The 17,165-nt window shown below is 41.9% G+C and overlaps 18 pseudogenes; all 18 read right to left on the bottom strand.

Moving 5' to 3' along the window:
• Positions 1-134: 134 nt before the first annotated feature.
• Positions 135-253, bottom strand: LOC137112070 (5S ribosomal RNA; annotated as a pseudogene).
• Positions 254-1,110: 857 nt separating this feature from the next.
• LOC137112134 (5S ribosomal RNA) lies at positions 1,111-1,229 on the bottom strand (annotated as a pseudogene).
• Positions 1,230-2,086: 857 nt separating this feature from the next.
• LOC137112052 (5S ribosomal RNA) lies at positions 2,087-2,205 on the bottom strand (annotated as a pseudogene).
• An 867-nt stretch (positions 2,206-3,072) lies between these two features.
• Positions 3,073-3,191, bottom strand: LOC137112137 (5S ribosomal RNA; annotated as a pseudogene).
• An 853-nt stretch (positions 3,192-4,044) lies between these two features.
• Positions 4,045-4,163, bottom strand: LOC137112071 (5S ribosomal RNA; annotated as a pseudogene).
• An 857-nt stretch (positions 4,164-5,020) lies between these two features.
• Positions 5,021-5,139, bottom strand: LOC137111999 (5S ribosomal RNA; annotated as a pseudogene).
• An 857-nt stretch (positions 5,140-5,996) lies between these two features.
• Positions 5,997-6,115, bottom strand: LOC137112120 (5S ribosomal RNA; annotated as a pseudogene).
• An 857-nt stretch (positions 6,116-6,972) lies between these two features.
• On the bottom strand, positions 6,973-7,091 carry LOC137111659 (5S ribosomal RNA; annotated as a pseudogene).
• An 857-nt stretch (positions 7,092-7,948) lies between these two features.
• On the bottom strand, positions 7,949-8,067 carry LOC137112135 (5S ribosomal RNA; annotated as a pseudogene).
• Positions 8,068-8,924: 857 nt separating this feature from the next.
• Positions 8,925-9,043, bottom strand: LOC137112072 (5S ribosomal RNA; annotated as a pseudogene).
• An 867-nt stretch (positions 9,044-9,910) lies between these two features.
• LOC137111511 (5S ribosomal RNA) lies at positions 9,911-10,029 on the bottom strand (annotated as a pseudogene).
• An 857-nt stretch (positions 10,030-10,886) lies between these two features.
• LOC137111936 (5S ribosomal RNA) lies at positions 10,887-11,005 on the bottom strand (annotated as a pseudogene).
• An 857-nt stretch (positions 11,006-11,862) lies between these two features.
• On the bottom strand, positions 11,863-11,981 carry LOC137111646 (5S ribosomal RNA; annotated as a pseudogene).
• Positions 11,982-12,838: 857 nt separating this feature from the next.
• On the bottom strand, positions 12,839-12,957 carry LOC137112136 (5S ribosomal RNA; annotated as a pseudogene).
• Positions 12,958-13,814: 857 nt separating this feature from the next.
• On the bottom strand, positions 13,815-13,933 carry LOC137111939 (5S ribosomal RNA; annotated as a pseudogene).
• An 857-nt stretch (positions 13,934-14,790) lies between these two features.
• LOC137112057 (5S ribosomal RNA) lies at positions 14,791-14,909 on the bottom strand (annotated as a pseudogene).
• An 867-nt stretch (positions 14,910-15,776) lies between these two features.
• Positions 15,777-15,895, bottom strand: LOC137111716 (5S ribosomal RNA; annotated as a pseudogene).
• An 867-nt stretch (positions 15,896-16,762) lies between these two features.
• Positions 16,763-16,881, bottom strand: LOC137111564 (5S ribosomal RNA; annotated as a pseudogene).
• Between the last annotated feature and the right edge of the window lie 284 nt (positions 16,882-17,165).

Genomic DNA, 17,165 nt, shown 5'->3' on the forward strand with positions numbered 1-17,165 from the left:
AGCACGATGGTTGGCAAACCAATAAAGTAGCAAAACAGCAATGAAAGAACAAAATTTGATGAAAATATAGAACAATTTCTATGAATAATTAGGCAGTAACACCAGCTTGTGCTGCCCGTAAACCCAAGCAAAAAAGCTTACAACACCTGGTATTCCCAGGCGGTCTTCCTACCAAGTACTAACCAGGCCCGGCTCTATTTGGCTGCCGAGATCGGACGAGATCGGGCGCTTAGAGAGCGGTGTGGCCGTAAGCTGCATTTGACATCATCAACAGCTCTTAAAAACGCTGGAGAAGTAGAATGCATGACACTTGCTAAGAAGAAGATAAATGTGGCAAAGTACAAAGTACTATAACTGTACTGGTCTGTTACGCCCCTGTCTAGGGGGTCAGGGTGCAAAATACAAAGATAAATTAGCATTTTCCCTCTCCGATCCCCAAACCAAAATCCAGGATCGAGATGTTCCAACAGAATGATATTTATTTTAAACGAAAGAAAGTGTCAAACAAAACATGACACTACAACTCAGGGCGAACCAAGGCCAACATAATAAACAAAATAAGCCATTTCCCACAGAAAGTGCTAGCTAGCCTGATAGAAATAAACAAACCAAAAGACAGTCGCTAACCCTAACTCCCTAATGTGAAAACAGTCCAAAGAAAATGGCAGTTCACCCCTACAGATTTAATACTATTTACAAAATATACAATTTATAAACAAAACCACGGCACAAAACCTAACAATTCAAAAATGCTAAATAAGGTTTGGAAAGCAAGAACAGCAAACAGGTGCTGCTGCCAGAAAGAGCCTCGCTAGCTGTTGGGAACCGTACTTTTAAAACTCCAGGAAGTGTAGGATGGACCAATCAGCTTCCTGTACTGCCCCCCAATCCGGCCAATCAGGCAGGGCACCTATAAGAACAAGAAAATAAAAACAACACATATGGCCAGGACCGTAACATGGTCTACTAGTAATGAAGCACGATGGTTGGCAAACCAATAAAGTAGCAAAACAGTAATGAAAGAACAAAATTTGATGAAAATATAGAACAATTTCTATGAATAAATAGGCAGTAACACCAGCTTGTGCTGCCCGTAAACCCAAGCAAAAAAGCTTACAGCACCTGGTATTCCCAGGCGGTCTTCCTACCAAGTACTAACCAGGCCCGGCTCTATTTGGCTGCCGAAATCGGACGAGATCGGGCGCTTAGAGAGCGGTGTGGCCGTAAGCTGCATTTGACATCATCAACAGCTCTTAAAAACGCTGGAGAAGCAGAATGCATGACACTTGCTAAGAAGAAGATAAATGTGGCAAAGTACAAAGTACTATAACTGTACTGGTCTGTTACGCCCTTGTCTAGGGGTCAGGGTGCAACATACAAAGATAAATTAGCATGTTCCCTCTCCGATCCCCAAACCAAAATCCAGGATCGAGATGTTCCAACAGAATGATATTTATTTTAAACGAAAGAAAGTGTCAAACAAAACATGACACTACAACTCAGGGCGAACCAAGGCCAACATAATAAACAAAATAAGCCATTTCCCACAGAAAGTGCTAGCTAGCCTGATAGAAATAAACAAACCAAAAGACAGTCGCTAACCCTAACTCCCTAATGTGAAAACAGTCCAAAGAAAATGGCAGTTCACCCCTTAAAATTTAATACTATTTACAAAATATACGATTTAAAAACAAAACCACGGCACAAAACCTAACAATTCAAAAATGCTAAATAAGGTTTGGAAACCAAGAACAGCAAACAGGTGCTGATGCCAGAAAGAGCCTCGCTAGCTGTTGGGAACCGTACTTTTAAAACTCCAGCAAGTGTAGGATGGACCAATCAGCTTCCTGTACTGCCCCCCAATCCGGCCAATCAGGCAGGGCACCTATAAGAACAAGAAAATAAAAACAACACATATGGCCAGGACCGTAACATGGTCTACTAGTAATGAAGAACGATGGTTGACAAACCAATAAAGTAGCAAAACAGCAATGAAAGAACAAAATTTGATGAAAATATAGAACAATTTCTATGAATAAATAGGCAGTAACACCAGCTTGTGCTGCCCGTAAACCCAAGCAAAAAAAGCTTACAGCACCTGGTATTCCCAGGCGGTCTTCCTACCAAGTACTAACCAGGCCCGGCTCTAATTGGCTGCCGAGATCGGACGAGATCGGGCGCTTAGAGAGCGGTTTGGCCGTAAGCTGCATTTGACATCATCAACAGCTCTTAAAAACGCTGGAGAAGCAGAATGCATGACACTTGCTAAGAAGAAGATAAATGTGGCAAAGTACAAAGTACTATAACTGTACTGGTCTGTTACGCCACTGTCTAGGGGGTCAGGGTGCAACATACAAAGATAAATTAGCATGTTCCCTCTCCGATCCCCAAACCAAAATCCAGGATCGAGATGTTCCAACAGAATGATATTTATTTTAAACGAAAGAAAGTGTCAAACAAAACATGACACTACAACTCAGGGCGAACCAAGGCCAACATAATAAACAAAATAAGCCATTTCCCACAGAAAGTGCTAGCTAGCCTGATAGAAATAAACAAACCAAAAGACAGTCGCTAACCCTAACTCCCTAATGTGAAAACAACAGAAAACAATCAAAAGAAAATGGCAGTCCACCCCTACAGACTTAATACTATTTACAAAATATACAATTTATAAACAAAACCACGGCACAAAACCTAACAATTCAAAAATCCTAAATAAGGTTTGGAAACCAAGAACAGCAAACAGGTGCTGATGCCAGAAAGAGCCTCGCTAGCTGTTGGGAACCGTACTTTTAAAACTCCAGGAAGTGTAGGATGGACCAATCAGCTTCCTGTACTGCCCCCCAATCCGGCCAATCAGGCAGGGCACCTATAAGAACAAGAAAATAAAAACAACACATATGGCCAGGACCGTAACATGGTCTACTAGTAATGAAGCACGATGGTTGGCAAACCAATAAAGTAGCAAAACAGCAATGAAAGAACAAAATTTGATGAAAATATAGAACAATTTCTATGAATAAATAGGCAGTAACACCAGCTTGTGCTGCCCGTAAACCCAAGCAAAAAAGCTTACAGCACCTGGTATTCCCAGGCGGTCTTCCTACCAAGTACTAACCAGGCCCGGCTCTATTTGGCTGCCGAGATCGGACGAGATCGGGCGCTTAGAGAGCGGTTTGGCCCTAAGCTGCATTTGACATCATCAACAGCTCTTAAAAACGCTGGAGAAGCAGAATGCATGACACTTGCTAAGAAGAAGATAAATGTGGCAAAGTACAAAGTACTATAACTGTACTGGTCTGTTACGCCCCTGTCTAGGGGGTCAGGGTGCAACATACAAAGATAAATTAGCATGTTCCCTCTCCGATCCTCAAACCAAAATCCAGGATCGAGATGTTCCAACAGAATGATATTTATTTTAAACGAAAGAAAGTGTCAAACAAAACATGACACTACAACTCAGGGCGAACCAAGGCCAACATAACAAAATAAGCCATTTCCCACAGAAAGTGCTAGCTAGACTGATAGAAATAAACACACCAAAAGACAGTCGCTAACCCTAACTCCCTAATGTGAAAACAGTCCAAAGAAAATGGCAGTTCACCCCTACAGATTTAATACTATTTACAAAATATACAATTTATAAACAAAACCACGGCACAAAACCTAACAATTCAAAAATGCTAAATAAGGTTTGGAAACCAAGAACAGCAAACAGGTGCTGATGCCAGAAAGAGCCTCGCTAGCTGTTGGGAACCGTACTTTTAAAACTCCAGGAAGTGTAGGATGGACCAATCAGCTTCCTGTACTGCCCCCCAATCCGGCCAATCAGGCAGGGCACCTATAAGAACAAGAAAATAAAAACAACACATATGGCCAGGACCGTAACATGGTCTACTAGTAATGAAGCATGATGGTTGGCAAACCAATAAAGTAGCAAAACAGCAATGAAAGAACAAAATTTGATGAAAATATAGAACAATTTCTATGAATAAATAGGCAGTAACACCAGCTTGTGCTGCCCGTAAACCCAAGCAAAAAAGCTTACAACACCTGGTATTCCCAGGCGGTCTTCCTACCAAGTACTAACCAGGCCCGGCTCTATTTGGCTGCCGAGATCGGACGAGATCGGGCGCTTAGAGAGCGGTGTGGCCGTAAGCTGCATTTGACATCATCAACAGCTCTTAAAAACGCTGGAGAAGCAGAATGCATGACACTTGCTAAGAAGAAGATAAATGTGGCAAAGTACAAAGTACTATAACTGTACTGGTCTGTTACGCCCCTGTCTAGGGGGTCAGGGTGCAACATACAAAGATAAATTAGCATGTTCCCTCTCCGATCCCCAAACCAAAATCCAGGATCGAGATGTTCCAACAGAATGATATTTATTTTAAACGAAAGAAAGTGTCAAACAAAACATGACACTACAACTCAGGGCGAACCAAGGCCAACATAATAAACAAAATAAGCCATTTCCCACAGAAATTTCTAGCTAGCCTGATAGAAATAAACAAACCAAAAGACAGTCGCTAACCCTAACTCCCTAATGTGAAAACAGTCCAAAGAAAATGGCAGTTCACCCCTACAGATTTAATACTATTTACAAAATATACAATTTATAAACAAAACCACGGCACAAAACCTAACAATTCAAAAATGCTAAATAAGGTTTGGAAACCAAGAACAGCAAACAGGTGCTGCTGCCAGAAAGAGCCTCGCTAGCTGTTGGGAACCGTACTTTTAAAACTCCAGGAAGTGTAGGATGGACCAATCAGCTTCCTGTACTTCCCCCAAATCCGGCCAATCAGGCAGGGCACCTATAAGAACAACAAAATAAAAACAACACATATGGCCAGGACCATAACATGGTCTACTAGTAATGAAGCACGATGGTTGACAAACCAATAAAGTAGCAAAACAGCAATGAAAGAACAAAATTTGATGAAAATATAGAACAATTTCTATGAATAAATAGGCAGTAACACCAGCTTGTGCTGCCCGTAAACCCAAGCAAAAAAGCTTACAGCACCTGGTATTCCCAGGCGGTCTTCCTACCAAGTACTAACCAGGCCCGGCTCTATTTGGCTGCCGAGATCGGACGAGATCGGGCGCTTAGAGAGCGGTTTGGCCGTAAGCTGCATTTGACATCATCAACAGCTCTTAAAAACGCTGGAGAAGCAGAATGCATGACACTTGCTAAGGAGAAGATAAATGTGGCAAAGTACAAAGTACTATAACTGTACTGGTCTGTTACGCCCCTGTCTAGGGGGTCAGGGTGCAACATACAAAGATAAATTAGCATGTTCCCTCTCCGATCCCCAAACCAAAATCCAGGATCGAGATGTTCCAACAGAATGATATTTATTTTAAACGAAAGAAAGTGTCAAACAAAACATGACACTACAACTCAGGGCGAACCAAGGCCAACATAATAAACAAAATAAGCCATTTCCCACAGAAAGTGCTAGCTAGCCTGATAGAAATAAACAAACCAAAAGACAGTCGCTAACCCTAACTCCCTAATGTGAAAACAGTCCAAAGAAAATGGCAGTTCACCCCTACAGATTTAATACTATTTACAAAATATACAATTTATAAACAAAACCACGGCACAAAACCTAACAATTCAAAAATGCTAAATAAGGTTTGGAAACCAAGAACAGCAAACAGGTGCTGATGCCAGAAAGAGCCTCGCTAGCTGTTGGGAACCGTACTTTTAAAACTCCAGGAAGTGTAGGATGGACCAATCAGCTTCCTGTACTGCCCCCCAATCCGGCCAATCAGGCAGGGCACCTATAAGAACAACAAAATAAAAACAACACATATGGCCAGGACCGTAACATGGTCTACTAGTAATGAAGCACGATGGTTGGCAAACCAATAAAGTAGCAAAACAGCAATGTAAGAACAAAATTTGATGAAAATATAGAACAATTTCTATGAATAAATAGGCAGTAACACCAGCTTGTGCTGCCCGTAAACCTAAGCAAAAAAGCTTACAGCACCTGGTATTCCCAGGCGGTCTTCCTACCAAGTACTAACCAGGCCCGGCTCTATTTGGCTGCCGAGATCGGACGAGATCGGGCGCTTAAAGAGCGGTGTGGCCGTAAGCTGCATTTGACATCATCAACAGCTCTTAAAAACGCTGGAGAAGTAGAATGCATGACACTTGCTAAGAAGAAGATAAATGTGGCAAAGTACAAAGTACTATAACTGTACTGGTCTGTTACGCCCCTGTCTAGGGGGTCAGGGTGCAACATACAAAGATAAATTAGCATGTTCCCTCTCCGATCCCCAAACCAAAATCCAGGATCGAGATGTTCCAACAGAATGATATTTATTTTAAACGAAAGAAAGTGTCAAACAAAACATGACACTACAACTCAGGGCGAACCAAGGCCAACATAATAAACAAAATAAGCCATTTCCCACAGAAAGTGCTAGCTAGCCTGATAGAAATAAACAAACCAAAAGACAGTCGCTAACCCTAACTCCCTAATGTGAAAACAGTCCAAAGAAAATGGCAGTTCACCCCTACAGATTTAATACTATTTACAAAATATACAATTTATAAACAAAACCACGGCACAAAACCTAACAATTCAAAAATGCTAAATAAGGTTTGGAAACCAAGAACAGCAAACAGGTGCTGCTGCCAGAAAGAGCCTCGCTAGCTGTTGGGAACCGTACTTTTAAAACTCCAGGAAGTGAAGGATGGACCAATCAGCTTCCTGTACTGCCCCCCAATCCGGCCAATCAGGCAGGGCACCTATAAGAACAAGAAAATAAAAACTACACATATGGCATGGACCGTAACATGGTCTACTAGTAATGAAGCACGATGGTTGGCAAACCAATAAAGTAGCAAAACAGCAATGAAAGAACAAAATTTGATGAAAATATAGTACAATTTCTATGAATAAATAGGCAGTAACACGAGCTTGTGTTGCCTGTAAACCCAAGCAAAGAAGCTTACAGCACGTGGTATTCCCAGGCGGTCTTCCTACCAAGTACTAACAAGGCCCGGCCCTATTTGGCTGCCGAGATCGGACGGGATCGGGCACTTAGAGAGCAGTGTGGCCGTAAGCTGCATTTGACATCATCAACAGCTCATAAAAACGCTGGAGAAGCAGAATGCATGACACTTGCTAAGAAGAAGATAAATGTGGCAAAGTACAAAGTACTATAACTGTACTGGTCTGTTACGCCCCTGTCTAGGGGGTCAGGGTGCAACATACAAAGATAAATTAGCATGTTCCCTCTCCGATCCCCAAACCAAAATCCAGGATCGAGATGTTCCAACAGAATGATATTTATTTTAAACGAAAGAAAGTGTCAAACAAAACATGACACTACAACTCAGGGCGAACCAAGGCCAACACAATAAACAAAATAAGCCATTTCCCACAGAAAGTGTTAGCTAGCCTGATAGAAATAAACAAACCAAAAGACAGTCGCTAACCCTAACTCCCTAATGTGAAAACAGTCCAAAGAAAATGGCAGTTCACCCCTACAGATTTAATACTATTTACAAAATATACAATTTATAAACAAAACCACGGCACAAAACCTAACAATTCAAAAATGCTAAATAAGGTTTGGAAACCAAGAACAGCAAACAGGTGCTGATGCCAGAAAGAGCCTCGCTAGCTGTTGGGAACCGTACTTTTAAAACTCCAGGAAGTGTAGGATGGACCAATCAGCTTCCTGTACTGCCCCCCAATCCGGCCAATCAGGCAGGGCACCTATAAGAACAAGAAAATAAAAACAACACATATGGCCAGGACCGTAACATGGTCTACTAGTAATGAAGCACGATGGTTGGCAAACCAATAAAGTAGCAAAACAGCAATGAAAGAACAAAATTTGATGAAAATATAGAACAATTTCTATGAATAATTAGGCAGTAACACCAGCTTGTGCTGCCCGTAAACCCAAGCAAAAAAGCTTACAGCACCTGGTATTCCCAGGCGGTCTTCCTACCAAGTACTAACCAGGCCCGGCTCTATTTGGCTGCCGAAATCGGACGAGATCGGGCGCTTAGAGAGCGGTGTGGCCGTAAGCTGCATTTGACATCATCAACAGCTCTTAAAAACGCTGGAGAAGCAGAATGCATGACACTTGCTAAGAAGAAGATAAATGTGGCAAAGTACAAAGTACTATAACTGTACTGGTCTGTTACGCCCCTGTCTAGGGGGTCAGGGTGCAACATACAAAGATAAATTAGCATGTTCCCTCTCCGATCCCCAAACCAAAATCCAGGATCGAGATGTTCCAACAGAATGATATTTATTTTAAACGAAAGAAAGTGTCAAACAAAACATGACACTACAACTCAGGGCGAACCAAGGCCAACACAATAAACAAAATAAGCCATTTCCGACAGAAAGTGTTAGCTAGACTGATAGAAATAAACAAACCAAAAGACAGTCGCTAACCCTAACTCCCTAATGTGAAAACAGTCCAAAGAAAATGGCAGTTCACCCCTACAGATTTAATACTATTTACAAAATATACAATTTCAAAACAAAACCACGGCACAAAACCTAACAATTCAAAAATGCTAAATAAGGTTTGGAAACCAAGAACAGCAAACAGGTGCTGATGCCAGAAAGAGCCTCGCTAGCTGTTGGGAACCGTACTTTTAAAACTCCAGGAAGTGTAGGATGGACCAATCAGCTTCCTGTACTGCCCCCCAATCCGGCCAATCAGGCAGGGCACCTATAAGAACAAGAAAATAAAAACAACACATATGGCCAGGACCGTAACATGGTCTACTAGTAATGAAGCACGATGGTTGGCAAACCAATAAAGTAGCAAAACAGCAATGAAAGAACAAAATTTGATGAAAATATAGAACAATTTCTATGAATAATTAGGCAGTAACACCAGCTTGTGCTGCCCGTAAACCCAAGCAAAAAAGCTTACAACACCTGGTATTCCCAGGCGGTCTTCCTACCAAGTACTAACCAGGCCCGGCTCTATTTGGCTGCCGAGATCGGACGAGATCGGGCGCTTAGAGAGCGGTGTGGCCGTAAGCTGCATTTGACATCATCAACAGCTCTTAAAAACGCTGGAGAAGCAGAATGCATGACACTTGCTAAGAAGAAGATAAATGTGGCAAAGTACAAAGTACTATAACTGTACTGGTCTGTTACGCCCCTGTCTAGGGGGTCAGGGTGCAACATACAAAGATAAATTAGCATGTTCCCTCTCCGATCCCCAAACCAAAATCCAGGATCGAGATGTTCCAACAGAATGATATTTATTTTAAACGAAAGAAAGTGTCAAACAAAACATGACACTACAACTCAGGGCGAACCAAGGCCAACATAATAAACAAAATAAGCCATTTCCCACAGAAATTTCTAGCTAGCCTGATAGAAATAAACAAACCAAAAGACAGTCGCTAACCCTAACTCCCTAATGTGAAAACAAGAGAAAACAATCAAAAGAAAATGGCAGTCCACCCCTACAGATTTAATACTATTTACAAAATATACAATTTATAAACAAAACCACGGCACAAAACCTAACAATTCAAAAATGCTAAATAAGGTTTGGAAACCAAGAACAGCAAACAGGTGCTGATGCCAGAAAGAGCCTCGCTAGCTGTTGGGAACCGTACTTTTAAAACTCCAGGAAGTGTAGGATGGACCAATCAGCTTCCTGTACTGCCCCCCAATACGGCCAATCAGGCAGGGCACTTATAAGAACAAGAAAATAAAAACAACACATATGGCCTGGACCGTAACATGGTCTACTAGTAATGAAGCACGATGGTTGGCAAACCAATAAAGTAGCAAAACAGCAATGAAAGAACAAAATTTGATGAAAATATAGAACAATTTCTATGAATAAATAGGCAGTAACACCAGCTTGTGCTGCCCGAAAACCCAAGCAAAGAAGCTTACAGCACGTGGTATTCCCAGGCGGTCTTCCTACCAAGTACTAACAAGGCCCGGCCCTATTTGACTGCCGAGATCGGACGGGATCGGGCGCTTAGAGAGCGGTGTGGCCGTAAGCTGCATTTGACATCATCAACAGCTCTTAAAAACGCTGGAGAAGCAGAATGCATGACACTTGCTAAGGAGAAGATAAATGTGGCAAAGTACAAAGTACTATAACTGTACTGGTCTGTTACGCCCCTGTCTAGGGGGTCAGGGTGCAACATACAAAGATAAATTAGCATGTTCCCTCTCCGATCCCCAAACCAAAATCCAGGATCGAGATGTTCCAACAGAATGATATTTATTTTAAACGAAAGAAAGTGTCAAACAAAACATGACACTACAACTCAGGGCGAACCAAGGCCAACATAATAAACAAAATAAGCCATTTCCCACAGAAAGTGCTAGCTAGCCTGATAGAAATAAACAAACCAAAAGACAGTCGCTAACCCTAACTCCCTAATGTGAAAACAGTCCAAAGAAAATGGCAGTTCACCCCTACAGATTTAATACTATTTACAAAATATACAATTTATAAACAAAACCACGGCACAAAACCTAACAATTCAAAAATGCTAAATAAGGTTTGGAAACCAAGAACAGCAAACAGGTGCTGATGCCAGAAAGAGCCTCGCTAGCTGTTGGGAACCGTACTTTTAAAACTCCAGGAAGTGTAGGATGGACCAATCAGCTTCCTGTACTGCCCCCCAATCCGGCCAATCAGGCAGGGCACCTATAAGAACAACAAAATAAAAACAACACATATGGCCAGGACCGTAACATGGTCTACTAGTAATGAAGCACGATGGTTGGCAAACCAATAAAGTAGCAAAACAGCAATGTAAGAACAAAATTTGATGAAAATATAGAACAATTTCTATGAATAAATAGGCAGTAACACCAGCTTGTGCTGCCCGTAAACCTAAGCAAAAAAGCTTACAGCACCTGGTATTCCCAGGCGGTCTTCCTACCAAGTACTAACCAGGCCCGGCTCTATTTGGCTGCCGAGATCGGACGAGATCGGGCGCTTAGAGAGCGGTGTGGCCGTAAGCTGCATTTGACATCATCAACAGCTCTTAAAAACGCTGGAGAAGTAGAATGCATGACACTTGCTAAGAAGAAGATAAATGTGGCAAAGTACAAAGTACTATAACTGTACTGGTCTGTTACGCCCCTGTCTAGGGGGTCAGGGTGCAACATACAAAGATAAATTAGCATGTTCCCTCTCCGATCCCCAAACCAAAATCCAGGATCGAGATGTTCCAACAGAATGATATTTATTTTAAACGAAAGAAAGTGTCAAACAAAACATGACACTACAACTCAGGGCGAACCAAGGCCAACATAATAAACAAAATAAGCCATTTCCCACAGAAAGTGCTAGCTAGCCTGATAGAAATAAACAAACCAAAAGACAGTCGCTAACCCTAACTCCCTAATGTGAAAACAGTCCAAAGAAAATGGCAGTTCACCCCTACAGATTTAATACTATTTACAAAATATACAATTTATAAACAAAACCACGGCACAAAACCTAACAATTCAAAAATGCTAAATAAGGTTTGGAAACCAAGAACAGCAAACAGGTGCTGCTGCCAGAAAGAGCCTCGCTAGCTGTTGGGAACCGTACTTTTAAAACTCCAGGAAGTGAAGGATGGACCAATCAGCTTCCTGTACTGCCCCCCAATCCGGCCAATCAGGCAGGGCACCTATAAGAACAAGAAAATAAAAACTACACATATGGCCAGGACCGTAACATGGTCTACTAGTAATGAAGCACGATGGTTGGCAAACCAATAAAGTAGCAAAACAGCAATGAAAGAACAAAATTTGATGAAAATATAGTACAATTTCTATGAATAAATAGGCAGTAACACGAGCTTGTGTTGCCTGTAAACCCAAGCAAAGAAGCTTACAGCACGTGGTATTCCCAGGCGGTCTTCCTACCAAGTACTAACAAGGCCCGGCCCTATTTGGCTGCCGAGATCGGACGGGATCGGGCGCTTAGAGAGCAGTGTGGCCGTAAGCTGCATTTGACATCATCAACAGCTCTTAAAAACGCTGGAGAAGCAGAATGCATGACACTTGCTAAGAAGAAGATAAATGTGGCAAAGTACAAAGTACTATAACTGTACTGGTCTGTTACGCCCCTGTCTAGGGGGTCAGGGTGCAACATACAAAGATAAATTAGCATGTTCCCTCTCCGATCTCCAAACCAAAATCCAGGATCGAGATGTTCCAACAGAATGATATTTATTTTAAACGAAAGAAAGTGTCAAACAAAACATGACACTACAACTCAGGGCGAACCAAGGCCAACACAATAAACAAAATAAGCCATTTCCCACAGAAAGTGTTAGCTAGCCTGATAGAAATAAACAAACCAAAAGACAGTCGCTAACCCTAACTCCCTAATGTGAAAACAGTCCAAAGAAAATGGCAGTTCACCCCTACAGATTTAATACTATTTACAAAATATACAATTTATAAACAAAACCACGGCACAAAACCTAACAATTCAAAAATGCTAAATAAGGTTTGGAAACCAAGAACAGCAAACAGGTGCTGATGCCAGAAAGAGCCTCGCTAGCTGTTGGGAACCGTACTTTTAAAACTCCAGGAAGTGTAGGATGGACCAATCAGCTTCCTGTACTGCCCCCCAATCCGGCCAATCAGGCAGGGCACCTATAAGAACAAGAAAATAAAAACAACACATATGGCCAGGACCGTAACATGGTCTACTAGTAATGAAGCACGATGGTTGGCAAACCAATAAAGTAGCAAAACAGCAATGAAAGAACAAAATTTGATGAAAATATAGAACAATTTCTATGAATAAATAGGCAGTAACACCAGCTTGTGCTGCCCGTAAACCCAAGCAAAAAAGCTTACAGCACCTGGTATTCCCAGGCGGTCTTCCTACCAAGTACTAACCAGGCCCGGCTCTATTTGGCTGCCGAAATCGGACGAGATCGGGCGCTTAGAGAGCGGTGTGGCCGTAAGCTGCATTTGACATCATCAACAGCTCTTAAAAACGCTGGAGAAGCAGAATGCATGACACTTGCTAAGAAGAAGATAAATGTGGCAAAGTACAAAGTACTATAACTGTACTGGTCTGTTACGCCCCTGTCTAGGGGGTCAGGGTGCAACATACAAAGATAAATTAGCATGTTCCCTCTCCGATCCCCAAACCAAAATCCAGGATCGAGATGTTCCAACAGAATGATATTTATTTTAAACGAAAGAAAGTGTCAAACAAAACATGACACTACAACTCAGGGCGAACCAAGGCCAACACAATAAACAAAATAAGCCATTTCCCACAGAAAGTGCTAGCTAGACTGATAGAAATAAACAAACCAAAAGACAGTCGCTAACCCTAACTCCCTAATGTGAAAACAGTCCAAAGAAAATGGCAGTTCACCCCTACAGATTTAATACTATTTACAAAATATACAATTTCAAAACAAAACCACGGCACAAAACCTAACAATTCAAAAATGCTAAATAAGGTTTGGAAACCAAGAACAGCAAACAGGTGCTGATGCCAGAAAGAGCCTCGCTAGCTGTTGGGAACCGTACTTTTAAAACTCCAGGAAGTGTAGGATGGACCAATCAGCTTCCTGTACTGCCCCCCAATCCGGCCAATCAGGCAGGGCACCTATAAGAACAAGAAAATAAAAACAACACATATGGCCAGGACCGTAACATGGTCTACTAGTAATGAAGCACGATGGTTGGCAAACCAATAAAGTAGCAAAACAGCAATGAAAGAACAAAATTTGATGAAAATATAGAACAATTTCTATGAATAATTAGGCAGTAACACCAGCTTGTGCTGCCCGTAAACCCAAGCAAAAAAGCTTACAGCACCTGGTATTCCCAGGCGGTCTTCCTACCAAGTACTAACCAGGCCCGGCTCTATTTGGCTGCCGAGATCGGACGAGATCGGGCGCTTAGAGAGCGGTGTGGCCGTAAGCTGCATTTGACATCATCAACAGCTCTTAAAAACGCTGGAGAAGTAGAATGCATGACACTTGCTAAGAAGAAGATAAATGTGGCAAAGTACAAAGTACTATAACTGTACTGGTCTGTTACGCCCCTGTCTAGGGGGTCAGGGTGCAACATACAAAGATAAATTAGCATGTTCCCTCTCCGATCCCCAAACCAAAATCCAGGATCGAGATGTTCCAACAGAATGATATTTATTTTAAACGAAAGAAAGTGTCAAACAAAACATGACACTACAACTCAGGGCGAACCAAGGCCAACATAATAAACAAAATAAGCCATTTCCCACAGAAAGTGCTAGCTAGACTGATAGAAATAAACAAACCAAAAGACAGTCGCTAACCCTAACTCCCTAATGTGAAAACAGTCCAAAGAAAATGGCAGTTCACCCCTACAGATTTAATACTATTTACAAAATATACAATTTATAAACAAAACCACGGCACAAAACCTAACAATTCAAAAATGCTAAATAAGGTTTGGAAACCAAGAACAGCAAACAGGTGCTGATGCCAGAAAGAGCCTCGCTAGCTGTTGGGAACCGTACTTTTAAAACTCCAGGAAGTGTAGGATGGACCAATCAGCTTCCTGTACTGCCCCCCAATCCGGCCAATCAGGCAGGGCACCTATAAGAACAAGAAAATAAAAACAACACATATGGCCAGGACCGTAACATGGTCTACTAGTAATGAAGCACGATGGTTGGCAAACCAATAAAGTAGCAAAACAGCAATGAAAGAACAAAATTTGATGAAAATATAGAACAATTTCTATGAATAATTAGGCAGTAACACCAGCTTGTGCTGCCCGTAAACCCAAGCAAAAAAGCTTACAACACCTGGTATTCCCAGGTGGTCTTCCTACCAAGTACTAACCAGGCCCGGCTCTATTTGGCTGCCGAGATCGGACGAGATCGGGCGCTTAGAGAGCGGTGTGGCCGTAAGCTGCATTTGACATCATCAACAGCTCTTAAAAACGCTGGAGAAGTAGAATGCATGACACTTGCTAAGAAGAAGATAAATGTGGCAAAGTACAAAGTACTATAACTGTACTGGTCTGTTACGCCCCTGTCTAGGGGGTCAGGGTGCAACATACAAAGATAAATTAGCATGTTCCCTCTCCGATCCCCAAACCAAAATCCAGGATCGAGATGTTCCAACAGAATGATATTTATTTTAAACGAAAGAAAGTGTCAAACAAAACATGACACTACAACTCAGGGCGAACCAAGGCCAACATAATAAACAAAATAAGCCATTTCCCACAGAAAGTGCTAGCTAGCCTGATAGAAATAAACAAACCAAAAGACAGTCGCTAACCCTAACTCCCTAATGTGAAAACAAGAGAAAACAATCAAAAGAAAATGGCTGTTCACCCCTACAGATTTAATACTATTTACAAAATAAACAATTTATAAACAAAACCACGGCACAAAACCTAACAATTCAAAAATGCTAAATAAGGTTTGGAAACCAAGAACAGCAAACAGGTGCTGCTGCCAGAAAGAGCCTCGCTAGCTGTTGGGAACCGTACTTTTAAAACTCCAGGAAGTGTAGGATGGACCAATCAGCTTCCTGTACTGCCCCCCAATCTGGCCAATCAGGAAGGGCACCTATAAGAACAAGAAAATAAAAACAACACATATGGCCAGGACCGTAACATGGTCTACTAGTAATGAAGCACGATGGTTGACAAACCAATAAAGTAGCAAAACAGCAATGAAAGAACAAAATTTGATGAAAATATAGAACAATTTCTATGAATAAATAGGCAGTAACACCAGCTTGTGCTGCCCGTAAACCCAAGCAAAGAAGCTTATAGCACGTGGTATTCCCAGGCGTTCTTCCTACCAAGTACTAACAAGGCCCGGCCCTATTTGGCTGCCGAGATCGGACGGGATCGGGCGCTTAGAGAGCGGTGTGGCCGTAAGCTGCATTTGACATCATCAACAGCTCTTAAAAACGCTAGAGAAGCAGAATGCATGACACTTGCTAAGAAGAAGATAAATGTGGCAAAGTACAAAGTACTATAACTGTACTGGTCTGTTACGCCCCTGTCTAGGGGGTCAGGGTGCAACATACAAAGATAAATTAGCATGTTCCCTCTCCGATCCCCAAACCAAAATCCAGGATCGAGATGTTCCAACAGAATGATATTTATTTTAAACGAAAGAAAGTGTCAAACAAAACATGACACTACAACTCAGGGCGAACCAAGGCCAACATAATAAACAAAATAAGCCATTTCCCACAGAAAGTGCTAGCTAGCCTGATAGAAATAAACAAACCAAAAGACAGTCGCTAACCCTAACTCCCTAATGTGAAAACAAGAGAAAACAATCAAAAGAAAATGGCTGTTCACCCCTACAGATTTAATACTATTTACAAAATATACAATTTATAAACAAAACCACGGCACAAAACCTAACAATTCAAAAATGCTAAATAAGGTTTGGAAACCAAGAACAGCAAACAGGTGCTGCATCCAGAAAGAGCCTCGCTAGCTGTTGGGAACCGTACTTTTAAAACTCCAGGAAGTGTAGGATGGACCAATCAGCTTCCTGTACTGCCCCCCAATCCGGCCAATCAGGCAGGGCACCTATAAGAACAAGAAAATAAAAACAACACATATGGCCAGGACCGTAACATGGTCTACTAGTAATGAAGCACGTTGGTTGGCAAACCAATAAAGTAGCAAAACAGCAATGAAAGAACAAAATTTGATGAAAATATAGAACAATTTCTATGAATAAATAGGCAGTAACACCAGCTTGTGCTGCCCGTAAACCCAAGCAAAAAAGCTTACAGCACCTGGTATTCCCAGGCGGTCTTCCTACCAAGTACTAACCAGGCCCGGCCCTATTTGGCTGCCGAGATCGGACAAGATCGGGCGCTTAGAGAGCGGTGTGGCCGTAACATGCATTTGACATCATCAACAGCTCTTAAAAACGCTAGAGAAGCAGAATGCATGACACTTGCTAAGAAGAAGATAAATGTGGCAAAGTACAAAGTACTATAACTGTACTGGTCTGTTACGCCCCTGTCTAGGGGGTCAGGGTGAAACATACAAAGATAAATTAGCATGTTCCCTCTCCGATCCCCAAACCAAAATCCAGGATTGAGATGTTCCAACAGAATGATATTTATTTTAAACGAAAGAAAGTGTCAAGCAAAACATGACACTACAACTCAGGGCGAACCA

Source organism: Channa argus, unplaced genomic scaffold, assembly GCF_033026475.1.
Source record: "Channa argus isolate prfri unplaced genomic scaffold, Channa argus male v1.0 Contig011, whole genome shotgun sequence".
NCBI classification, from domain to species: domain Eukaryota; kingdom Metazoa; phylum Chordata; class Actinopteri; order Anabantiformes; family Channidae; genus Channa; species Channa argus.